Genomic DNA, 27,090 nt, shown 5'->3' on the forward strand with positions numbered 1-27,090 from the left:
ACCTGTAAGTTTTTATTTCTAAAATTTCTTAAATAATTAATGAAAATTTTTTTATTGTGTTATTTTGACTAAAATGTTGTGCTATTTACCCCAAATGTAACTATTGTCCCAAAGGCCACTGGTGGCTGTGCATTGCGTGTAAGTTCAAAAGAAAAAAATTTTGTGTGTTTGATCCCATGCATAAAGTTTATCCCTCCAAAAATAGAAGAAATATTAATAAATTTATTGTAAGTTGTTTAGATAAGTCATATTTGTGTTTGCTTTATGAATTCTCTAGTGTTAGTGTTTTTTATAATTCGTTTTTTGTATTTTTCAGAGCTTGATTATAATCCAAATGATAGTGTATGCTAGAGCATCACCTTTTGTAGTAGACAATAAAAAAGGACTTAAAAAAAACTTATATTTCGATTAATGGTCAAAGAACCAAGTATTCATGTTTTTATTACTATTTGCTATTACGATATTAATTAACATATTTTCCTAGGCTTTTCTACTACTTTGTTTGTTCATCCGTTATTGTTTGTCAGTTATTGTGCTATTTCACATATTTTATCACTTTTATTAGTCTATGAATGGAAGTCCGCTATGAGCATTAGTCTCTAAGACGGGTTATGTGATTATAATATACATTGTTTTTGTTGTAGGAGATGTAGCAGTCTCCCACTTACGTTAAGATGTGAGGACTGTGGTAGTCTCCTACTCACGTGATACAAATTGTATTGGTAAGTCGCTATGCGCTTTGGGCAAGGACTGTGGCATTCTCTTGCTTGTTAAGGTAGCGGTGCCAGCGTAAGAGTTGAGGCAGTCTCCCGCTTACGTTGAGATGTGAGAGCTGGGATTGTATCCCGCTCGCATAACCTTTTCTGTTGCATAAGTGTGCAGAGCCTATATCTTTGGCGTGGCAGATTTTTCTGCGGCATGAGTGTGCAGAGCCTATATCTCTGGCGTGGCAGAAAAGGCTACATCCGGGAGGATGTGTCGGATTGGCAATTACGGAACGACAAGTGATATCACGAGCCAATAGGATAGGCATTCAACATATACATTTTCTATTTGCTTGTTTTCTTTGCTTAACTTCAGTTATACCTAGATGAATCACATGTCTACTTGCTATTTGTTTACTTGCTGTATATGTATTACTTGTACTTTACTTGTCTGCATTACCTGTGTCTTCTGCTGGGATTGAGGAGGTTCAGTAGGCGGTGGCGATGGATCGCATGGAGGTTAGGTTGGTGAAGGCTGTGGGATACAGCGATGTGATTTGATATTAGTTAAAAATCCCCTAAGTTTAGATAACTCTGTTTATGGTTTAAGTTATTTATTTTGTTTTAAGCTGGAATATCTGTATCGGTGTGAAGTTCTAGGATTGCCTTTGGCATCCCGGAACCTTACATCTTATATACTGGTCACTGTTACCACACTGAGAATCTCCGATTCTCATTCCATACGTCGTTGTTGCTTTTCATATGGAGATCGTAACCCACCTCGGTGAGTTGTAGGATGGTGACGGAGCGGAGGATCTTATGCTCTCTTTTGGTATTTTGATCTTTGTTGTAGTTACTCTCTCTCATCCTTTGTATTTATATAACCTTGTTGCCTTAGAGGCTTTATTTCTGAAAACTTTGAGAGATAGGTTGTTGCTATTTTAAACTTCAAAACTCTGTTGTATTCAGTTTGACTAGCTGGCCTAAACTCCACAGGTCGTGACTAGTCCTCTTTTTGTATATCATACTTTATATATGTCTTGTTTAATTTAAGTACTATCTTGTGTATCCTGGAGCTATCTAAAAGGTTTTATATATATTATGTCTTGTTCTGTTTGCGTCTACATGTTTAGTTATCGTGTGTGAACGCTTCGCATTTTGTAGTTCCGCTTTATGCGACTTCGAGCTTTAATGCTTCATCGGGCTTCTTGTTATATTGAAGGTTGTGATAGGCTTAGAGAAGGGGGGTTGAATCTATGCCTTCCTTTTAAGTTGCTGTTATTATCCTTTTAAAACAAACTTTCAATTCTGATTCTGTTTGTACTCAGCAGCGAAAATTTATGAGACAATTTATTTTTGTCTCATGAATATCAGAAAGCAGAACACAGCAGAGAAGAGAAAAGCTAACACCAGGATGTATCTTGGTTCGGTTGCCTTGTGCTATACAACCTACGTCCAGTCTCCTCCACAACTATGGAAGAATTTCACTATAGTTAACAGTATTACATACACCAATTTCACAGGATTGACCCAATCCTTTCACACTCAAGTTCTAACCTAACTTGACATTGGCTATGCTAATACCTAACTATTCACTCTTAGTGCTAACCCAACTAAGAAAGGGATACCTTACAGGTACAAGATACAAGACACTTAACCAACCTAAAGAAATCAGAAAATAACTCTAGGCTTTTCTCTCAAGTGTTTCTCTCAGCCTTTTTCCACTCATGGCTTTTTCTTAAGCTTTCTCACAATGCCTTTTCTCACAAGAAATTACAGAAAGATAAACTTAGAAAAGTACATTACAATCAGTAAAACATAAAAGGAGATTGACTTCATCAGCAGCCTCTTTGCTATGTGCAAAACCAGATTCACAAACCTCAGATACAGTTCTTCAGTATTGGCCGAATGCTTCTTTGAAAGAAAGCATTATCCAAGTAGAGGAACTTCTTTACAGAACACTGTTCTCACACTCTGGTTTTCTCTCCTTAGTTCTGAATGAGCTAAAGGTCTTCTTTTATCTCCTTGCATGTTGCTGGTTTTTCTTCCAAGGTCAACACCTTGAGCCTTGAGCTTCACCAACCCACAGATTCACTTTTTCTCCTTAATCCTTAGAGTAGAAACTTTTCTTCTGACTTTCTCACCTTGACCGAAAGCCATAATACAGTAACCACAAGAGTCTTCCAATGGTCAACTTGATCTGAGCCCTTGAAAACCAACTTGGTCCCCAAGTCAAGTTTAAGACCGTGGATACACAGCAGAATAGGGCAGAGAACAAATTTCCCTTCAATGCCATTTTCGGATAGAGCAGAGAGTTGGGAAGAAGAGAAGAAGATCTGATGTATGCAAGATGACATGGATTACCTTTAGCCTAAGCTTGATTTGGTTTGGATTTTCTGTTTTAGCTTCTGTGTTTCAAGCTTAAACTTTCTCTCTCTTGCTTCTTTGGTTACTAGCTTAGGGAAAAAGCTTTTTCTCTCTTTCTCTTTCTTACTTTTCTGAAGCTTTGATTTGACTTGATCAGAGAGGAGAGTAACGTTGCTTCTGATAAGGCAAGATGGAGGGAATTAAAATTCACTTTGGGCTTGGATCGGTTTGGTTCATGTAACCCGTTTGGCCCATCTGATTCCTTTGGCTTCTTTCTTTGCTTTCAGCCCATCATCCTTGCTATTTGTTTTGCATTTCATTTGGGCTGCTTAATATCGAATTAAGGCCTGCAACATATAATAAATAATTAGTAATATGCAATTTATAATTAATTCATACTAATTATTTATTTACCAAAAATAATGTTTGTCATCACTAATTAATTTAGTTAATTTCTTAACTCAACAATCTCCCCCTTGATGACAAACATGATTTAAGCAATAATCAAAAGGAAATGAATTTGAGTAAGGTTTAGAAACTCCCTTTGATTGTCATTTGCTTTTATGTTGCTCCCCCTTTCCTTTTCAAGATTAGCTCCCCCTGGATTTATGCTTTCCTCTTTGTTCCTTTTTATATTACACTTAAAGAAAGCACAATAAAAAGCTATACACATTTATCTTGGCTAAAGGGTATCAAATAAGCAACATCACATAATCAGCCCAACATCAAGCTAATATCATCAGCAAAAGGATTCAGCATGTGAAATCAAGTTTCAATCAGACAAAATCCCAAATGACATACTAGTAGCTGCAGCAAATGCCAAAAAAAAAAAATCCTAAGACACATTTACCAGTGCTTGCTTGCTATTACTCCCCCTTTTGTCATCAAGGATGGATAATAAGCATGATCAACAAAAAATATCAGTACAAATCCTGCAAGAAAAGGTTAGATCACAGTCCAAAGTTCTAACTAAACTAAAAGAAGTGCATCAGTATTTAGAGTTATTACAGTCATCCAAGATAAAAACAGTTTAATAGTAGCAAAATAAACAGAATTCATGAGACAAAAAGAGAGCAGCAGTAGTTTTCATGAGACAAATCCTAGGCATCAGAACCATTTTCCTCCGAAGTAGCTTCCTCTTCAACATCAGTGGCAATGTCTTCATCATTTTGAAGGTTATCAATGAAGGTCATGAGCACAGCCACCCTATCCCTTGATTTCTTTAGGAAGTTCTCATGCTTGCTAGCCAGCTTCCTTTGCTCTTTGCTCATTTCAATCAAGTGATTTGATTGGGAAACAAACTCTTGAGCGACATCCTTGACCATATTCAGCAAAGTAGATTTCTTTCCAGTGGAGATGGAAGTACCCTCAGTGGAAGGAGCAGGAGAATCCTCAGGAACAAAATCATCATCTTCATCATCTAGGACAACTCTTTCAGATCTAGTGGGTCCTTTGTTATGTTTCACTGAACCACCCCCTTTAGGTATGATTGTCTATTTTCATAGTTCTCATTGGTCAAGTCAACACCAAAATACTCAAATATGCAAGTTAGAAACATTCCATAAGGAAGTGCTTTGTCCTTTTCACTCCTAACAGAGTCAAACATATATCTAACCATCAAGTATGCAAATGAAATTTCAGTTTTGGTGAGAAGGTGATGAGCAGATAATTTATACGCTTTTTGGCATTATTTTTAGTATGTTTTTAGTAGGATCTAGTTACTTTTAGGGATGTTTTTATTAGTTTTTATGTTAAATTCATATTTCTGGACTTTACTATGAGTTTGTGAGTTTTTCTATGATTTCAGGTATTTTCTGGCTGAAATTGAGGGACTTGAGCAAAAATCAGATTCAGAGGTAGAAGAAGGACTGCTGATGCTGTTGGATTCTGACCTCCCTGCACTCAAAGTGGATTTTCTGGAGCTACAGAACTCAAAATGGCGCGCTTCCAATTGCGTTGGAAAGTAGACATTCAGGGCTTTCCAGCATTATATAATAGTCCATACTTTGGCCGAGTTTAGATGATGCAAAAGGGCATTGAACGCCAGTTCTACGCTGCAGTCTGGAGTTAAACGCCAGAAACACGTCACGAACCAGAGTTGAACGCCAGAAACACGTTACAAACTGGCGTTCAACTCCAAGAATGACCTCTCCACGTGTAAACTTCAAGCTCAGCCCAAGCACACACCAAGTGGGCCCCGGAAGTGGATTTATGCATCAATTACTTACTTCTGTAAACCCTAGTAACTAGTTTAGTATAAATAGGACTTTTTACTATTGTATTAGACATCTGATGATCTTTGGATTATCTTTTGATCTATTGATCACGTTTGGAGGCTGGCCATTCGGCCATGCTTGAACCTTTCACTTATGTATTTTTCAACGGTAGAGTTTTTGCACTCCATAGATTAAGGTGTGGAGCTCTGCTGTTCCTCATGATTTAATGCAAAGTACTACTGTTTTTCTATTCAATTCAACTTATTCCGCTTCCAAGATATCCATTCGCACCCAAGAACATGATGAATGTGATGATTATGTGACGCTCATCATCATTCTCACTTATGAATGCGTGCCTGACAAACACTTCCGTTCTACATGCAAACAAGCTAGAATGAATATCTCTTAGATATCTAATACAGGGGACCGAGTCCGAGATATTAGAATCTTCGTGGTATAAGTTAGAACCCATGGATGGCCATTCCTGAGATCCGGAAAGTCTAAACCTTGTCTGTGGTATTTCGAGTAGGATCTGGGAAGGGATGGCTGTGACGAACTTCAAACTCGGGCGTAGTGACAAACGCAAAAGGAGAATGAATCCTATTCCAGTATGATCGAGAACCTCTAGATGATTAGCCGTGCCGCGACAGAGCATTTGGACCTTTTTCACAGAGAGGATGGGATGTAGCCATTGACAACGGTGATGCCCTATATAAAGCTTGCCATGGAAAGGAGTAGGACTGGTTGGATGAAGACAGCAGGAAAGCAGAGGTTCAGAGGAACGAAAGCATCTCTATATGCTTATCTGAAATTCTCACCAATGAATTACATAAGTATTTCTATCTTTATTTTCTGTTTATTTATTATTATTATTCAAAAACTCCATAACCATTTGATATCCGCCTGACTGAGATTTACAGGGTGACCATAGCTTGCTTCAAGCCGACAATCTCCGTGGGATCGACCCTTACTCACGTAAGGTTTTATTACTTGGACGACCTAGTGCACTTGCCGGTTAGTTGTATCGAAGTTGTGACGAATTATGAATTAAGATTAGAGCACTAAGTTTTTGGAGCCATTACCAGGGATCACAAATTCGTGCACCAAGTTTTTGACGCCGTTGCCGGGGATTGTTCGAGTTTGGACAACTGACGGTTCATCTTGTTGCTCAGATGAGGTAACTTTCTTTTCGTTTTCTTTTCACAAAAAAAAAATTTGTTTTCAAAAATCTTTCAAAAAAAAAAATATATTTTCCTTTTGTTTTCGAAAATTATTTCAGAAATTTTAAGAATGAATTCTAGTGTTTCATGATGATTTGTTGAATCCTGGCTGGCTGTAAAGCCATGTCTAAATTCCTTTGGACTGAGGATTCAACTAATCACTTCAATGCATGTAATAGCATACTAAAGCTTGGCTGGCTTGTAAGCCATGTCTAACCCTCAGATTGGAGCTTTAGACTAAAGAGCACAAAATTCTTGGAATTCTTGTTAAAAATTTTGAATTTCTTATTTTCTTTTTCCTATATATTTTTCAAAAAAAAAAAAATTTAAAAGAAAATACAAAAAAATCATAAAATCATAAAATCAAAAATATTCTGTGTTTCTTGTTTGAGTCTTGAGTCAATTGTAAGTTTGGTGTCAATTGCATCTCCATTTGCACTTTTCGAAAAAATGCATTCATGCATTGCATTCTTCATGATCTTCAAGTTGTTCTTGATGAATTTCCTTGTTTGATCTTTGCATTTTCATGTTTTGTGTCTTTTCTTGTTTTTCATATGCCTTCTTGAATTATTAGTGTCTAGAGAATAAAAATTTTTAAGTTTGGTGTCTTGCATATTTTTCTTTTCTTAAAAATTTTCAAAAATAAGTTCTTGATGTTCATCATGATCTTCAAAGTGTTCTTGGTGTTCATCTTGACATTCATAGTATTTTTGCATGCATCATGTGTTTTGATCCAAAATTTTCATGCATTGAGTCTTTTTCATGTTTTTCTCTTTCTTCATTAAAAATTCAAAAATAAAAAAATATCTTTCCCTTTTTCACTCATAAATTTTCGAAAATTTGAGTTGACTTTTTTAAAACTTTTTAAAATTTAGTTGTTTCTTATGAGTCAAATCAAATTTTCAATTTAAAAATCTTATCTTTTTCAAAATCTTTTTCAAAAATCATATCTTTTTCATTTTTCTTAATTATTTTCGAAAATTTTAAAAATATTTTTCAAAAATCTTTTTCTTAATTTTATATCCTATTTTCGAAAATATTATCAACAATTAATGTTTTAATTCAAAAATTTCAAGTTTGTTACTTGCTTGTTAAGAAAGATTCAAACTTTAAGTTCTAGAATCATATCTTGTGATCTCTTGTGAATCAAGTCATTAAATGTGATTTTAAAAATCAAATCTTTTTTTAAAACTAATTTTAATCATATCTTTCTATCATATCTTTTTAAAACATATCTTTTTCAAAAAAAATTTGATTTTAAAATATCTTTTCTAACTTCTTATCTTCTTATCTTTTCAAAATTGATTTTCAAATCTTTTTCAACTAACTAATGACTTTTTGTTTGTTCCTTATCTTTTTCAAAACCACCTAACTACTCTTCTCTCTCTAATTTTCGAAAATACCTCCCTCTTTTTCAAAAAAATCTTTTTTAATTAATTAATTGTTTCAATTTTTAATTTTAATTTTAATTTTATCTTAATTTTCGAAAATCATTAACTCTTTTTCAAAATTAATTTTCGAAATTCCCTCTCCCTCATCTCCTTCTATTTATTTATTCATCTACTAACACTTCTCTTCACCCAAAATTCGAACCCCTTCTTCTCCTCTGAGTTCGAATTCTTTTCTTCTACATCCTTATTCTTCTTTTCTTCTACTCACACAAGGGAACCTCTATACTATGGTAAAGAGGATCCCCGATATCTTTAGTTCTCTTCTTTTTCACATGAGCAGGAGCAAGGACAAGAACATTCTTGTTGAAGCAGATCCAGAACCTGAAAGGACTCTGAAAAGGAAACTAAGAGAAGCTAAAATACAACAATCCAGAGACAACCTTACAAGAATTTTCAAACAGGAAGAGGAGATGGTAGCCGAAAATAATAATAATGCAAGGAGGATGCTTGGTGACTTTACTGCACCTAATTCCAATTTACATGGAAGAAGCATCTCCATCCCTGCCATTGGAGCAAACAACTTTGAGCTGAAACCTCAATTAGTTTCTCTGATGCAACAAAACTGCAAGTTTCATAGACTTCCATCTGAAGATCCTTTTCAGTTCTTAACTGAATTCTTGCAGATATGTGATACTGTTAAGACTAATGGAGTAGATCCTGAAGTCTACAGACTCATACTTTTCCCGTTTGCTGTAAGAGACAGAGCTAGAATATGGTTGGATTCTCAACCTAAAGACAGCCTGAACTCTTGGGATAAGCTGGTCAAGGCTTTCTTAGCCAAGTTTTTTCCTTCTCAAAAGCTGAGTAAGCTTAGAGTGGATGTTCAAACCTTCAGACAGAAAGAAGGTGAATCCCTCTATGAAGCTTGGGAGAGATACAAGGAACTGACAAAAAAGTGTCCTTCTGACATGCTTTCAGAATGGACCATCCTGGATATATTCTATGATGGTCTGTCTGAACTAGCTAAAATGTCATTGGATACTTCTGCAGGCGGATCCATTCACCTAAAGAAAACGCCTGCAGAAGCTCAAGAACTTATTGACATGGTTGCTAACAACCAGTTTATGTACACTTCTGAGAGGAATCCTGTGAGTAATGGAACGCCTCAGAAGAAGGGATTTCTTGAAATTGATACTCTGAATACCATATTGGCTCAGAATAAAATATTGACTCAACAAGTCAATATGATTTCTCAGAGTCTGAATGGAATGCAAGCTGCATCCAACAGTACTCAAGAGGCATCTTCGGAAGAAGAAGCTTATGATCCTGAAAACCCTGCAATAGTAGAGGTAAATTATATGGGTGAACCATATGGAAACACCTATAACCCCTCATGGAGAAATCATCCAAATCTCTCATGGAAGGATCAACAAAAGCCTCAACAAGGCTTTAATAATGGTGGAAGAAACAGGTTTAGCAATAGCAAGCCTTTTCCATCATCCACTCAGCAACAGAGAGAGAACTCTGAACAAAATACCTCTAATTTAGCAAACTTAGTCTCTGATCTATCTAAGGCCACTTTGAGTTTCATGAATGAAACAAGGTCCTCCATTAGAAATTTAGAGGCACAAGTGGCCCAGCTGAGTAAGAAGATCACTGAAACCCTTCCTAATGCTCTCCCAAGCAATACAGAAGAAAATCCAAAAGGAGAGTGCAAGGCCATTGATATAACCATCATGGCCGAATCCAAGGAGGAAGGGGAGGACGTGAATCCCAAGGAGGAAGACCTCCTGGGTCGTCCAGTGATCAACAAGGAGTTTCCCTTTGAGGAACCAAAGGACTCCGAGGCTCATCTAGAGACTATAGAGATTCCATTAAACCTCTTTACGCCCTTCATGAGCTCTGATGAGTATTCTTCTTCAGAAGAGAATGAGGATGTTACTGAAGAGCAAGTTGCCAAGTTCCTTGGTGCAATCATGAAGCTGAATGCCAATTTATTTGGTAATGAGACTTGGGGAGATGAACCTCCCCTGTTCACCAATGAACTAAATGCATTGGATCAACTGAGATTGCCTCAGAAGAAACATGATCCTGGAAAGTTTCTAATACCTTGTACCATAGGCACCATGACCTTTGAGAAGGCTCTATGTGACCTGGGGTCAGGAGTAAACCTCATGCCACTCTCTGTAATGGAGAAACTGGAAATCTTTGAGGTGCAAGCTGCCAGCATCTCATTAGAGATGGTAGACAACTCAAGAAAAGAGGCTTATGGACAAGTAGAGGACGTGTTAGTAAAGGTTGAAGGCCTTTACATCCCTGCTGATTTCATAATCCTAGATACTGGGAAGGATGAGGATGAATCCATCATTCTTGGAAGACCCTTCCTAGCCACAGCAAGAGCTGTGATTGATGTTGATAGAGGTAAACTAGTCCTTCAATTGAATGAGGACTCCCTTGTGTTTAAAACTCAAGGACATCCTTCTGTAAACATGGAAAAGAGGCACAGTAAGCTTCTCTCAAAACAGAGTCATACAGAGCCCCCACAATCAAACTCTAAGTTTGGTGTTGAACTCCCATATCCAAACTCTAAGTTTGGTGTTGGAAAGTTTCAACAATGCTCTGAACATCTGTGAGGCTCCATGAGAGCCCACTGTCAAGCTATTGACATTAAAGAAGCGCTTGTTGGGAGGCAACCCAATTTTTATTTATCTAATGTTATTTTTATTTTTATTGTTCTTTCATGTTTTATTAGGTTCATGATCATGTGGAGTCACAAAATAAATAGAAAAATCAAAAACAGAATAAAAAATAGCAGAAAAAAAATCACACCCTAGAGGAAGGACTTACTGGCGTTTAAACGCCAGTAAGGAGCATCTAGCTGGCGTTCAACGCCAGAACAGAGCATGGATCTGGCGTTGAATACCCAAAACAAGCAGCATCCTGGCGTTCAGACGCCAGGAATGCACACTGAGGAAAGCTGGTGCTGAACGCCAGAAACAAACATAGAACTGGCGTTCAACGCCAGAAACATGCTGCATCTGGGTGCTGAACGCCCAGAACAAGCATCAATTCGGCGTTTAAACGCCAGAATTGCATGCAAAGGCATTTTACATGCCTAATTGGTGCAGGAATGTAAATCCTTGACACCTCAGGATCTGTGGACCCCACAGAATCATCTCAGTATCTGTGGACCCCACAGGATTCCCACCTACCTCCAATCATACTCTTCCCTCTTCTCAATGTTCATCCTCTCTTTCCAATAAACACCTTTCCCCAAAACCCTTCACCAATCACATCAAGCTCTCTTCCCTACTACCCCTTCACCACTCACATCCATCCACTCTTCCCCATAAACCTAACCCCACCTACCTTCAAAATTCAAAATCACTTTTCCACCCAAACCCACCCTAAATGGCCGAACCTAACCCCTCTCCCTCCACTATATAAACCACTCCATTCTTCTTTATTTTTCACACAAAAAAAACCCTCTCATCCCCTTCTTGGCCGAGACACAACCCTCTCTCCTTCTCTTCCATTTCTTCTTCTTCTTCTTCTTTTCTTTCTTCTCTTACTCGAGGGCGAGTAATATTCTAAGTTTGGTGTGGTAAAAGCATAAAGCTTTTTGTTTTTCTATTACCATTGATGGAACCTAAGACCGGAGAATCCTCTAGAAAAGGGAAAGGGAAGACAAAAGCTTCCACCTCCGAGTCATGAAAGATGGAAAGATTCATCTCCAAAGCCCATCAAGACCACTTCTATGATGTTGTGGCCAAGAAGAAGGTGATCCCCGAGGTCCCTTTCAAACTCAAGAGAAATGAGTATCCGAAAATTTGACATGAAATCCAAAGAAGAGATTGGGAAGTCCTAACAAACCCCATCCAACAAGTCAGAATTCTAATGGTTCATGAGTTCTATGCTAATGCATGGATCACTAGGAACCATGATCAAAGTAAGAACCCGAACCCAAAGAATTATCTCACTATGGTTCTGGGGAATTACTTAGATTTTAGTCCGGAAAATGTGAGGTTGGCGTTCAACTTGCCAATGATGGAAGAGAACGCACGCCCCTACACAAGGAGAGTCAACTTTGATCAAAGGTTGGACCAAGTCGTCATGGACATATATGTGGAAGGAGCTCAATGGAAGATTGACTCAAAAGGCAAACCGGTTCAACTGAGAATACTGGACCTTAAGCCTGTAGCTAGAGAATGGTTGGAGTTCATTCAACGCTCAATCATTTCCACTAGCAACCGGTCTGAAGTCACTATAGACCGGGCCATCATGATCCATAGTATCATGATTGGGGAGGAAGTGGAGGTTCATGAGATTATACCTCAAGAACTCTACAAGGTGGCTGACAAGTCCTCTACTATGGCAAGGTTAGCTTTTCCTCACCTCATTTTCCATCTATGCAATTCGGCTGGGATTGACATAGAGGGAGATATCCTCATTGATGAGGACAAGCCCATCACTAAGAAAAGGATGGAGCAAACAAGAGAGTCTATTCATGGATCTCAAGAGACGCATGAAGAAGCTCATCACCAAGAAATCCCTGAGATGCCTCAAGGGATGCACTTTCCTCCATAGAACTTTTGGGAGCAAATCAATACCTCCCTAGGAGAACTGAGTTCCAACATGGGACAACTAAGGGTGGAACATCAAGAGCACTCAATCATCCTCCATGAAATTAGAGAAGATCAAAGAGCTATGAGGGAGGAGCAACAAAGACAAGGAAGAGACATAGAAGAGCTCAAGGACATCATTGGTTCCTCAAGAAGAAAACGCCACCATCACTAAGGTGGACTCATTTCTTGTTCTCAAATTTTCTATTTTTCGTTTTCTTATGTTAAATGTTTATCTATGTTTGTGTCTTTATTACATGATCATTAGTGTCTAAGTGTCTATGCCTTAAAGTAGTGAATATGAATCCATCACCTCTCTTAAATGAAAAATGTTATAAAAACAAAAGAACAAGAAGTACATGGTTTCGAATTCATCCTTGAAACTAGTTTAATTATTTTGATGTGGTGACAATAGTTTTTGTTTTCTGAATGAATGGTTGAATAGTGCATATGTCTTTTGAAGTTGTTGTTTATGAATGTTAAATATGTTGGCTCTTGAAAGAATGATGACAAGGAGACATATTATTTGATAATCTGAAAAATCATAAAAATGATTCTTGAAGCAAGAAAAAGCAGTGAATACAAAGCTTGCAGAAAAAAAAATTTGCGAAAAAAAAAATAGAAAAAGAAAAGCAAGCAGAAAAAGCCAAAAGCTCTTAAAACCAAAAGGCAAGAGCAAAAAGCCAATAACCATTAAAACCAGAAGGCAAGGGTAAATAAAAAGGATCCCAAGGCTTTGAGCATCAGTGGATAGGAGGGCCTAAAGGAATAAAATCCTGGCCTAAGCGGCTAAACCAAGCTGTCCCTAACCATGTGCTTTTGGCGTGAAGGTGTCAAGTGAAAACTTGAGACTGAGCGGTTAAAGTCAAGGTCCAAAGCAAAAATAGAGTGTGCTTAAGAACCCTGGACACCTCTAATTGGGGACTTTAGCAAAGCTGAGTCACAATCTAAAAAGGTTCACCCAATTATGTGTCTGTGGCATTTATGTATCCGGTGGTAATACTGGAAAACAAAGTGCTAAGGCCCACGGCCAAGACTCATAAAGTAGCTGTGTTCAAGAATCAACATACTGAACTAGGAGAATCAACAACACTATCTGAACTCTGAGTTCCTATGGATGCCAATCATTCTGAACTTCAATGGATAAAGTGAGATGCCAAAACTATTCAAGAGGCAAAAAGCTACAAGTCCCGCTCATTTGATTGGAGCTATGTTTCATTGATATTTTGAAATTTATAGTATATTCTATTCTTTTTATCCTATTTGATTTTCAGTTGCTTGGGGACAAGCAACAATTTAAGTTTGGTGTTGTGATGAGCGGATAATTTATACGCTTTTTGGCATTGTTTTTAGTATGTTTTTAGTAGGATCTAGTTACTTTTAGGGATGTTTTTATTAGTTTTTATGTTAAATTCACATTTCTGGACTTTACTATGAGTTTGTGTGTTTTTCTATGATTTCAGGTATTTTTTGGCTGAAATTGAGGGACTTGAGCAAAAACCAGATTCAGAGGTAGAAGAAGGACTGCTGATGTTGTTGGATTCTGACCTCCCTGCACTCAAAGTGGATTTTCTGGAGCTACAGAACTCAAAATAGCGCGCTTCCAATTGCGTTGGAAAGTAGACATCCAGGGATTTCCATCAATATATAATAGTCCATACTTTGGCCAAGTTTAGATGACGCAAAAGGGCGTTGAACGCCAGTTCTACGCTGCAGTCTGGAGTTAAACGCCAGAAACACGTCACGAACCAGAGTTGAACGCCAGAAACACGTTACAAACTGGCGTTCAATTCCAAGAATGACCTCTCCACGTGTAAACTTCAAGCACAGCCCAAGCACACACCAAGTGGGCCCCGAAAGTGGATTTATGCATCAATTACTTACTTCTGTAAACCCTAGTAACTAGTTTAGTATAAATAGGACTTTTTACTATTATATTAGACATCTGATGATCTTTGGATTATCTTTTGATCTATTGATCACATTTGGGGGCTGGCCATTTGGTCATGCCTGAACCTTTCACTTATGTATTTTTCAACGGTAGAGTTTCTGCACTCCATAGATTAAGGTGTGGAGCTCTGCTAATCCTCATGATTTAATGCAAAGTACTACTGTTTTTCTATTCAATTCAACTTATTCCGCTTCCAAGATATCCATTCGCACCCAAGAACATAATGAATGTGATGATTATATGACGCTTATCATCATTCTCTCTTATAAACGCGTGCCTGACAAACACTTCCGTTCTACATGCAAACAAGCTAGAATGAATATCTCTTAGATATCTAATACAGGCGACCGAGTCTGAGATATTAGAATCTTCGTGGTATAAGTTAGAACCCATGGATGGCCATTCCTGAGATTCGGAAAGTCTAAACCTTGTCTGTGGTATTCCAAGTAAGATCTGGGAAGGGATGGCTGTGACGAACTTCAAACTCGCGAGTGTTGGGCGTAGTGACAAACGCAAAAGGAGGGTGAATCCTATTCCAGTATGATCGAGAACCTCCAGATGATTAGCCGTGCCGTGACAGAGCATTTGGACCTTTTTCACAGAGAGGATGGGATGTAGCCATTGACAACGGTGATGTCCTATATAAAGCTTGCCATGGAAAGGAGTAGGACTGGTTGGATGAAGCAGCAGGAAAGCAGAGGTTCAGAGGAACGAAAGCATATCTATATGCTTATCTGAAATTCTCACCAATGAATTACATAAGTATTTCTATCTTTATTTTCTGTTTATTTATTATTATTATTTGAAAACTCCATAACCATTTGATATCCGCCTGACTGAGATTTACAAGGTGACCATAGCTTGCTTCAAGCCGACAATCTCCGTGGGATCGACCCTTACTCACGTAAGGTTTTATTACTTGGACGACCCAGTGCACTTGCTGGTTAGTTGTATCGAAGTTGTGACGAATTATGAATTAAGATTAGAGCACCAAGCTTTTGGAGCCATTACCAGGGATCACAATTTCGTGCACCAGAAGGGCATATAAAACAAGAGTATCAGTGTAGGAAACCCTTTGATATGAGCCGCTTTGAGGCAGAATAATGTGGTTGACCATTCAGTGCAATTGAGCACGCTCATATCCTAGGGCTTTGTGAGTGGGTGTAATGCCATCAATTAAAGAAACATGTTCACAGATGTGTGCCAATGCATCATGATAAGAAATTCCAACACCTTCATCCCACTTAACCGAAGTGTAAGCACAATGCCCAACATCAGTATACTTCAAAGCATCACTGATAGTTTCATTATTTAAAACTATGTCTCGGCCCTTTACATATGAGTGAGCAGTGCCTTCATGATAAGTCATGTTTGCATAAAATTCTTTGACCAACAAGGGATAAACAGGCTTTTTGATGTCAAAAAGGTGATTCCAGTCCAGAAAAATCAAGTTATCAACAAATGGAAAACCTTTTCTTTTCAAGGATGGCAAATTAGCCAGAAAAGAGGGAGATAGGGTACGATACTGGATAACCCCTTCATAAAAATCATTGTTCATGGCAGATTTGAATCTATAAGGGTTATTGTTCGAATGAGAAGTCAAAAAAGAGCTTTGTGATCAAAAGGGCCAATTCTGGTTCTTTAACTGACTTAAGAGGAACTCGAGTTTTACCTCTTTGAGAACGTGATGGAACAGACCTAGACTTTGGTTGTGTGGACTCAGGTGGAGGTTCAGGTGCTGCTGGTCACTTCCCCTTGGACGAACTCGGTTTCGATGACCCTGGCTTGGATGGTGTGACTTTCGGTGGTGGTGTCGGCTTGGCAGGGGCAGGGTACCTTGGCGTGGTCTTGGTTCGCGCCATGGGAGCAGTGCGAGGAGGAGAGGTAGGAGGAGATGGTGAAAGTGTGAAAGTTTTGTCTTGGGAGCGAGTGGAACGCTTGGATGGAAGTTTATACACCTTTTCACGAGGAGGTTTGTGTGCTATGGTTTTCTTCCTCATTTGGTGGTTTTTGATTTAAGAGGAAAAAGAGTAATGATGGTAGTGGTGAAAACCGAAAGGATTGTGAAGGAGTTATGGAGGGAAAAGAGGGAGTGTTGGTAACCATACCCAAAAAGAAGATTTCCAAAACCATGCAACTGCATCACCATTTGAAAAGACTTGAAAAGACATGACCTCATCTAAGAAAGATTTTATTTGATTTAAAAATAAAACAGGAAATTAATTTTAAATTTTGAAAGACAACAAAATGAAACTGAAACACCTTTTGGACAAAAAAAATAATCCACTTGAAAACCTTTTGGGCCACAAAACATTAAGTGAAAAACCCTTTATGAAAACTTAAACACACAAGCCATCAAAAATAACAAACAAAATTGTAACATTCATGTTAGGCCCATAGGTGGTTTAAATAGAGGAAACACATAGGGACCACTCATGATCTGAATTTTGAAGTTGGCCCAGATTGAGTTTTACTTGAAACAAGCCCAGAACACGCTGATTTGAAGGAAACGTTCATCACCTGCCCAGAATTGTCTCATACTTGATTATGAGACAAAAAGTTCCAGCAAATACATCAGTATTTTTCAAATAAAGAGTCATAATTCAAAATTCCTAGACAAGTCCTAAGCATGCAGAATCTGTCCTCAGCTAATGGTTTTGTAAAAATATCTGCTAATTGTTCTTCTGATTTAACAAATTGAATACTAATATCCCCCTTTTGGACATGTTCTCTTATTGAGTGAAATTTCACTTCAATATGCTTAGTCCTAGAGTGCAAAACTGGATTTTTAGAAATATTAATGGCACTCATATTATCACACATCAAGGGAATATTTTTAGCATTTAATTTGTAATCAGCAAGCTGTGTTTTTAACCATAAAAGCTGAGAACAACAAGAAGAAGCAGCAATATACTCAGCCTCTGCAGTAGATAAGGCCACTGTTGGTTGCTTTTTACTTGACCAAACATTCAATGACTTTCCAAGGAAGCAACATAGGCCTGAAGTACTCCTTCTATCAACTCTATCACCAGTAAAATCTGCATCACAATAACCAACTGCAGAAAAATCATCAATCTTAGGATACCAAAGACCGAAATTAGATGTGCCATGAATATATCTAATGATCCTTTTAACTGCAGAAAGATGTGACTCTTTAGGTTTGGATTGGAACCTAGAACACAATCCAACACTTTGCACAATATCGGGCCTAGAGGAAGTTAAGTACATAAGAGAACCAATCATTCCTCTATACCTAGTCTCATCAACATCTTTCTCAGTTTCTCCCTTATCTAATTTAGAACTAAGATGCATGGGAGTTCCCATAGGTTTGGCATTTTCCATACCAAATTTCTTAACTAATTCCGTGGCATACTTTTCTTGATGAATGAAAATACCTTTTTCAGTTTGTTTAATTTGTAGCCCAGGAAGAAATTAAGTTCACCCATCATACTCATGTCAAATTCACTTGTCATGAGTTTGCCAAATTCAGAACAAAGGGATTCATTGGCTGATCCAAAAATAATGTCATCAACATATATTTGGACTAGAATAAAAGAATCATTAGAGTTCTTGATAAATAGAGTTGTGTTAGTGGTGCCTCTTTGAAAACCATTTTTCAAAAGAAAAGAGCTAAGTCTCTCATACTAAGCTCTAGGAGCTTGTCTTAAACCATAGAGAGCTTTAGATAATTTGAAAACATGATCAAAATGCTCTTTATTTTCAAAACTAGGAGGCTGCTCCACATACACTTCTCTATCTATCACTCCATTCAAAAATGCACATTTCACATCCATTTGATATAATTTAAAACCACAATGTGCAGCATAAGCTAAGAGAAGTCTTATGGCTTCCATTCGGGCAACAGGGGCAAATGATTCATCAAAGTCTATTCCTTCTTCTTGGTCATATCCTTGTGCCACTAGCCTTGCCTTGTTTCTTGCAATGCTACCATCTTCTTTCAACTTGTTCCGAAAAATCCACTTGGTGCCGGTCACTTTCTTTCCACTTGGCCTTGGAACCAAAGTCCACACTTGATTTTTTTCAAACTCGAGAAGCTCATCCTCTATAGCTTTAACCCAAGAGGGGTCACTAAGTGCTTCCTTGACGTTTTGAGGCTCTATTTGTGAAAGAAAGGCAATGTTTGATCCTTCATTTGCCTTTCTAGTGGAAGACCTTGTTTGCACTGCATGAGAGACATCCCCAATGACAAATTCCTCAGGATAATTCTTCAAGAATCTCCATTCACGAGGTCTGGTGGACTTGGAGGCAGATTGAGATACCAAAGGATTCTGGGTGCTGCTGGCTTCAGGATTTCCTTCAGATTCATGAGACAAAATGGAATTGTCTCTCGAATTTTCAGCAGTTGCAGTTTCTGGTTCAGTTTGACCAGAATTTCCTTTTTCATTATTTTGAATGGTTTCATCTTCCTTTTGAGCTTGATTACCTGCATCACAATCTTCCAAAAAGTTTTGTACCAAGTTAGTGTCACAAAATGTAACATGTATGGACTCCTCAATAATCCTAGCATCTTGATGATAAACCCTATATGCTTTACTAGTTGTGGAATATCCTACAAACAAACACTCATAAGCCTTTGGATCAAATTTTTCCAAATTTTTTTTGTTATTTAAAACAAAATATTTGCATCCAAAGATGTGCAAGTAATCTAAGTTTGGTGGGTAGCCTTTCCAAAGTTCATAAGGGGTTTTCTTCAAAAATTTTCTTATGATTGTTCTATTCAAAATGTGGCAAGCCGTGTTAACCGCTTCAGCCCAAAGGAATTTTGGAACATTACTCTCACAAAGCATAGCTCTTGTCATCTCTTGTATGCTTCTATTTCTTCTTTCCACAACACCATTTTGTTGTGGTGTTCTTGGACAAGAGAAGTTGTGAGATATTCCAAATTCCTCACAAAAGGATTCAAACAAATTATTTTCAAATTCAATTCCATGATCACTTCTTATAGAAGAGATTTTCAAATCCTTTTCATTTTAAATTTTCTTGCAAAAAGGTTCAAAAACCGAAAAGGCTTCATTTTTGTGTGCAAGAAATAAAACCCAACCAAACCTAGTATAGTCATCCACAATCACTAAATCATAATGTTTACCACCTAGGCTTTGAGTTCTTGTTGGACCAAATAAATCAATGTGTAGCAACTCAAGTGGTCTTTTAGTAGAGATGTCTTCCTTTGATTTAAAAGAACTTTTTGTTTGTTTTCCCATTTGGCAAGCATCACAAGTGATGTCTTTGTCAAACTTTATCAAAAGAAAACCTCTTACTAATTCTTTCTTTACAAGTTTGTTTATTTGAAACATACTTGCATGCCTCAATCTCTTGTGCCATAACCACTTTTCAGATTCTTTAGAGTGAAGACAAGCTACATTTTGATCCTTTAGTTCATCAAGAGTAAGTCCATACATATTATTGAAACGCTTGGCAACAAACATCACTTTATTTGTCTTTTCATTAACAACACAGCATTCAAGCCTTTTGAAAACAACTAAATATCCTAAATCACAAAGCTGACTGATGAGTATTTTGGTGGAAAAATGAATTTCTCCCAAAACACACAAATCTAACCGGCAAGTGTACCGGGTCGCATCAAGTAATAAAAACTCACGGGAGTGAGGTCGATCCCACAGGGATTGAAGGATTGAGCAATTTTAGCTTAGTGGTTAATTTAGTCAAGCGAATCAAGATTTGGTTGAGTGTTTTGTGATTTGCAGAAATTAAATTGCATGGAATTAAAGGGAACAAGGAATTAAAATGCTGAATCTTAAAGAACAAGAAATTAAATGGCAGAAACTTAGAATGCAAGAAATGTAAATTGCGGAATCTTAAAGTGCAAGAAATGTAAATGACTTGAATTGTAAAGGGGATTGGGACTTGGATTTGCAGAAATTAAACAAGGAAAAGTAAATTTGCATCAAGCAGAGAAGTAGAAGAAGGTTTGGGTTAGATCGGATCTTGAAGCAGAAAAGTAAATGAACATGAAAACAGTAAACAGAATGTAAATTGGAATTTCAGATCTCAGGGGTCCAGAGACTAGAGAACCAGGTCTAGATCTCACTACCTTCCTTGATCCAACAAGAACAATTGCAAGGGAAAAGTAAATTGCAAAGAAAGTAGATGAAGAACAATTAACCCAAACTGAAATTCAATTAAGCAGTAAATAAAGCAAGATCCAAGGTGAGATTGAAATAGAATTTCTTCAATTCTCCAACCCAAGATCCAAGATAATTGCAATTGAAATTGAAAGCAATAAAATGAAGAGGAAAAGAAGTGAATTCTCCTTCCCCAAGACTAAGAAATTAAAGATCACTCAATATCCAAAGCTCTCCAAAAACTATTATGAAAATTCAAAGGGAAAGCTCTCTGAAGAACTTGAATTCTATCCTATTTATACACTTTCTTCAAATGATCTTCAAGCCTTGAGTTGGGCCTTTGCTCTTGGTGGAATTGGGTTGAAAGAGGCCTTGGTTGATTGCTCTTGAAGTTTGGAGAAGAACCAAAGTGAACCAATTGAACCGGGTTGGAGTTTTGCAAAAGTTGGACCAAAAGTTGGAGCAAAAGTTAGGGTCTAACTTTTGGTCCAACTTTTCATATCAGCCAACATAACTTGCTGATACTCACGTTGGTGCAAAAGTTAGGGGTCTAACTTTTGCACCAACGTTGGCCTTCCTTGGTGCACTTGAGGCGCCAACGTTAGCCCAAAAGTTAGGGGCTAACGTTGGCGCAAACTTTTGCTCCTCCCCTTGTAGTTTTCATATGCCAACGTTAGCCTCAAAGTTAGGGGCTAACGTTGGTGCAAACTTTTGGTGCCCAGGGAGTGTTTCTCATGCCAACGTTAGCCTCAAAGTTAGGGGCTAACGTTGGCGCAAACTTTTGGTGCCCAGGGGTGATTTTCATGTGCCAACGTTAGCCTCAAAGTTAGGGGCTAACGTTGGCGCAAACTTTTGGTACCCCAGGGAGTGATTTTCAAGTTCCAACGTTAGCCCAAAAGTTAGGGGCTAACGTTGGGGCTAACTTTTCACTCAAAAGTTTGTGCAAAAGTTTGAGGCTAACTTTAGGTCCAGCTTTTTGCTTCCTGGTTCAATTTCACTTATTCCATTGTCTTCTCTTTACTCCTAGCTATTCCTTCTTGCTTCAACCTTTCTCCAAGCTTTCTTCACCTATCATTAATCAACCAAACACATCAAAGCTATGCTTAAAATCATGAGATATTCATTCTTTCATAATATGTGACAATTATAGTATAAAACCTCATAAAATAGCATGAATTCATACATGGTTGATTTAATCAAAGGAAACATGAAAATCTACCTAATTGGCTTGCTTGTAGCTCAAGAAAGTGCATAATTCTAATGAAAACAAAAGAAAAAGACTAGTTAAAATAGGTTAAGATGACTTGTCATCATTGACTTATACTCAAAAGATTGTGCTTTAAACCACATACCAAAAGTACATCATCAATGAAAGTAGATTGCTCATTACCTACTTTTCCAACAGCAATGATTTTACCTTTACCATCATCTCCATAGGTCACAAAAGCTCCATCATACTTATTTAGTTTGATGAAGTAGGTTGACCTTCCAGTCATGTGCCTTGAACATCCACTATCCATGTACCACATGTCCTTTTTGTTCTTGGATGCTAGGCAAATATGCATGATAAGTTTCAAGTAGCCTTAGGTATCCAAATTAATTTGGATCCTTTGAAGTTAAACCATCTTGGTTGCCCAAGTGCATTGAAATCACAAACAACATTGTAGACTTTGTTCCCTACAACTCTTTTTTCAATGAAGCATTGTGCATATAAGTGACCAAATTTCTTGCAATTAACACAATGATTTTCTGGTGTGTGTTGCTGAAACTGAGGTGAGTTATATTGCTTGAAATGATTAAAATGTTGAAATTTTCTGGTTTTTGGAGGAGATGCATCTCTTTTGACAAACTGATTTTTATTAAAGTTATTCCTCTTTGCAAAAGCATTTTTACCAGAATTGTTTTGAGCATTTTTACCTTTCGAAAATGAGATTTTGTTGTAAAATGGTGGTTTCTTGAAAGCAGCCTCATTTTTCGAAATGTAACCCAAACCTGGCCAGTTTGAACTCGGACCAGTTCTTGGTGAAGGCTCAGCTTTACTTGTGTATACTTCATCAAATTTTTCTTCACAAGTTGAAACATATCCGATACCTAATTTGTTTGGTATGGATTTGGTATTTGATGAAGAAGCCACAAATTTTATAGAGGAAGTGTTGGAAACTGCATCTTCCTTGGCTATGTAGCCTAAACCAGATTTTTCAAACAATGGTCTTTGACTTGCAAGTAATTTGTCCAAGTTGCTAGAACCTTGAGCAAATTTTGCTAAGTCACCATTCAGCCTTTTGATCATATCATTTAATCTTTCATTTTCAGAAATTAACTCATGAGAAGGATCCACAATGTGCTTTCCTTTTAATTTTTCAAGTTCAGATTTTAGAAATTTGTTTTCTTCAATGATGTCCAAAGCACATTCAGTTTCCTTCATTTTTTCTTTTAAAAAATCATTTTCAGCTCTTAACACATCTCTTTCAGATCTGCATTCATTGTATTTGTCAAGCAGTTTTGATGTGTTTAAAGTGAGATCATCAATAATAGCATACAAGTCCTCAATGGTCAAATCATAATAGTTTACCTCATCAAGATTGTTGTTTCCAGCCATGAAGCAGTCTTTGTCATCTTCTTCAAATTCTTCTTCTTCATTTGAATCATTCTCAAGATCCTCCTAAGCTGCCATGAGTACTCTCTTCCTTTCCTTCTTTCCTTTGTCCTCCTTTTTGAGCTTTGGACAGTTTAGCTTGAAATGTCTAGCCTCCTTGTAGTGATGGCACGTCACCTTGCTCAAGTCGATCTTGTGCTCCTTTGAACTTGAACCCTTGTATTTGCCCTTGTTCTTCATCATCCTTCTAAATCTCCTAGCAAAAAATAAAAGTTCGTCATCTGAAATACCATCACTAGACTCACTCTCTTTCGGTTCTATTTGTGACTTGAGGGCTATTCCCTTTTTCTTTGAGTCTGTGTTTATGTGTGTGGCTTCATAGTCAATGAGTTTTTCTCTCAGCTCATCATAGGTTATGGGACTTATGTTGTTACTCTCGGTTAGGACAGTGGCAGTCTTTTCCCATTCTTTTGTGAGGCTTCTAAGGAGTTTTCTCACCAAGGTTTGTTCTGCATAGTTTATACCCATAGCATCAAGGTTGTTGATTATGATTGAGAATCTCTCAAACGCTTCATCAATGCTTTCTCCATCCTTCATGCTAAACATCTCGTACTCTTTTTGCAGCATATCAATCCTCGTTTCTTTTACTTGTTTGGTGCCTTCCTAGGTAACCTGGAGTTTTTCCCAGATTTCTTTGGCTGTCTTGCATCTAGACACCTTCCGGTACTCTTCAAAGCTGATTGCACAGTGAAGAAGGTTGATTGCTTTGGCATTCAGCTCTATCTTCTTCTTATCATCTTCATTCCATTCAGCTTCTTCTTTTGGAGTCACCACTCCATCAGCACTTATTTTTGTTGGGATCTTGGGACCGCTCACAACAATCTTCCATATGTTGTAGTCAATGGATTGGATGAAAATCCTTATCCTTTCTTTCCAGTAGGAGTAGTTTTTCCCGTTGAAGAAAGGTGGCTGGTTGTTTGACTGGCCTTCAGTGAGGGTGTAGGCAACTGTGGTTGTGCCCAAGTTGTTCGCCATTGGATCTTTGCTCCAAGCGTTTAAGCTTGATTCTTGAGACCTTAGCTCTTGATACCAATTGAAGGTTGTGATGGGCTTAGAGAAGGGGGGTTGAATCTATGCCTTCCTTTTAAGTTGCTATTATTATCCTTTTAAAATAAACTTTCAATTCTGATTCTGTTTGTACTCAGCAGCGGAATTTATGAGACAATTTATTTTTGTCTCATGAATATCAGAAAGCAGAACACAGCAGAGAAGAGAAAAGCTAACACCAGCATGTATCCTGGTTCGGTTGCCTTGTGCTATGCAACCTACGTCCAGTCTCCTCCACAACTATGGAAGAATTTCACTATAGTTAACAGTATTACATACACCAATTTCACAGGATTGACCCAATCCTTTCACACTCAAGTTCTAACCTAACTTGACATTAGCTATGCTAATACCTAACTATTTACTCTTAGTGCTAACCCAACTAAGAAAGGGATACCTTACAGGTACAAGATACAAGACACTTAACCAACCTAAAGAAATCAGAAAATAACTCTAGGCTTTTCTCTCAAGTGTTTCTCTCAGCCTTTTTCCAACTCATGGCTTTTTCTTAAGCTTTCTCACAATGCCTTTTCACACAAGAAATTACAGAAAGATAAACTTAGAAAAGTACATTATAATCAGTAAAACATAAAGGAGATTGACTTCATCAGCAGCCTCTTTGCTATGTGCAAAACCAGATTCGCAAACCTCAGATACAGTTCTTCAGTATTGGCCGAATGCTTCTTTGAAAGAAAGCATTATCCAAGTAGAGGAACTTCTTTACAGAACACTATTCTCACACTCTGGTTTTCTCTCCTTAGTTCTGAATGAGCTAAAGGTCTTCTTTTATCTCCTTGCATGTTGCTGGGTTTTTCTTCCAAGGTCAACACCTTGAGCCTTGAGCTTCACCAACCCACAGATTCACTTTTTCTCCTTAATCCTTAGAGTAGAAACTTTTCTTCTGACTTCCTCACCTTGACCGAAAGCCATAATACAGCAACCACAAGAGTCTTCCAATGGTCAACTTGATTTGAGCCCTTGAAAACTAACTTGGTCCCCAAGTCAAGTTTAAGACCGTGGATACACAGCAGAATAGGGCAGAGAACAACTTTCCCTTGAATGCCAACTTTGGATAGAGCAGAGAGTTGGGAAGAAGAGAAGAAGATCTGATGTATGCAAGATGAGATGGATTACCTTTAACCTAAACTTGATTTGGTTTGGATTTTCTGTTTTAGCTTCCGTGTTTCAAGCTTAAACTTTCTCTCTCTTGCTTCTTTGGTTACTAGCTTAGAGAAGAAGCTTTTTCTCTCTTTCTCTTTCTTACTTTTCTGAAGCTTTGATTTGACTTGATCAGAGAAGAGAGTAACGTTGCTTCTGGTAAGGCAAGATGGAGGGAATTGAAATTCACTTTGGGCTTGGATTGGTTTGGTTCATGTAACCCGTTTGGCCCATCCGATTCCTTTGGCTTCTTTCTTTGCTTTCAGCCCATCATCCTTGCTATTTGTTTTGCATTTCATTTGGGCTGCTTAATATTGAATTAAGGCCTGCAACATATAATAAATAATTAGTAATATGCAATTTATAATTAATTTATACTAATTATTTATTTACCAAAAATAATGTTTGTCATCACTAATTAATTTAGTTAATTTCTTAACTCAACATATATAAATTCTTGAATATATATTATATATTGAAGGCTTTAGGACTGTCATGGCATTCTGTTAACCTTTACTTTACGGCTAGAGGTCAGAGCCTGGTTCGTCCTCGTGAGCCTGAGGGATGGACCGATTGTGCTTCATTGCACACTCTGGGTCATTTTTTTCCATGCTATTTAGGTTATCTGCTTGATATGACACAGCATGCTTGTTTGTGAGTGCCTTTGGGGAAAATTGAAGTACTAGGCTTGAGATATTGAGAATGATCACCTCGATATCAATTGTTTGGTGTGGAAAGAAAACCTGAATGGCAACTCGCGGACGAGGTCAATCACGTTAACGGAGAGGTAGTGAGGATGACTAACCTAGCCAATGCGTTATAAGCTCGACGTGATCCGGAAAACCAGTTCATGGAGTTTGTGGCATATCAGTTGATGGGTGAGGCTCAACACTGGTGGCAGGGGAAGTAATGACTGATGCAGCTACAGAATGAGGGTGTATCATTAGAAGGACCGACTGATATTTTTGCGGTTTTTAACTATGACTTTCAATTTCAAAACAGTATGGCCTGGATTCTTATTGAAAAAGTTTTAAAGCTTAGAATGATTTTGAAAATTGGTTTGGAACTTTTGGTTTAAATGATTTGCTTTTGAAACTGGGTCGAAACTCTTGGTTTAAATGATATCGTTCAAAAGAAAACTAATTTCTATGATTTTGTTAATTTGTAAATTTGGTTTTAAATTTAAGTTATGATTTAAGGATTTTAATGAATTTAAGGAAATCATGATTTAAAGTAATTGATTTAGGAATAAATGATTTTTGAACTCTTTTGAAAAAGCTTTAACATTAAACTGGTTTAGATTGAATTTGTTTTGAAAGTTTTGGAAAATGTTATAAAAGCGGTATTTAGTTTAAAGGAAAATTTTTGTTCGATATAGTGGAGTAATTCAAGTTTTTAGTGACGAATAATCAGAGTGACGCAGCAGAAGGCGAGAGGGAATATCAACACGGTAGAACGCTTCGTGGAGGAAAATTTTGCGCGATTCGAATTTTTGAGGGTGTAAATTTTATTAAGTGGGGAGAATGTAAGAACCAGAATAACCGCTTTAATAAAATAATAATTTTAATTGTCCAAAATAGGTTCAAAAATATAGAAGTGTTCTTTTTAAAATATAAAAGTGAAATTTGATTTCAATGAATTTTTTTGAGTTGGA

The 27,090-nt window shown here is 37.5% G+C and overlaps 1 non-coding gene across 1 annotated transcript; it reads right to left on the minus strand.

Moving 5' to 3' along the window:
• Nucleotides 1–8,764: 8,764 nt before the first annotated feature.
• On the minus strand, nt 8,765–8,872 carry LOC112760195 (small nucleolar RNA R71). Its single transcript, XR_003180647.1, has one exon. It is a non-coding gene; the product is annotated as a small nucleolar RNA R71 (small nucleolar RNA).
• Nucleotides 8,873–27,090: the final 18,218 nt, after the last annotated feature.

Source organism: Arachis hypogaea, chromosome 16 (genome assembly GCF_003086295.3).
Source record: "Arachis hypogaea cultivar Tifrunner chromosome 16, arahy.Tifrunner.gnm2.J5K5, whole genome shotgun sequence".
Classification (NCBI taxonomy): Eukaryota; Viridiplantae; Streptophyta; class Magnoliopsida; order Fabales; family Fabaceae; genus Arachis; species Arachis hypogaea.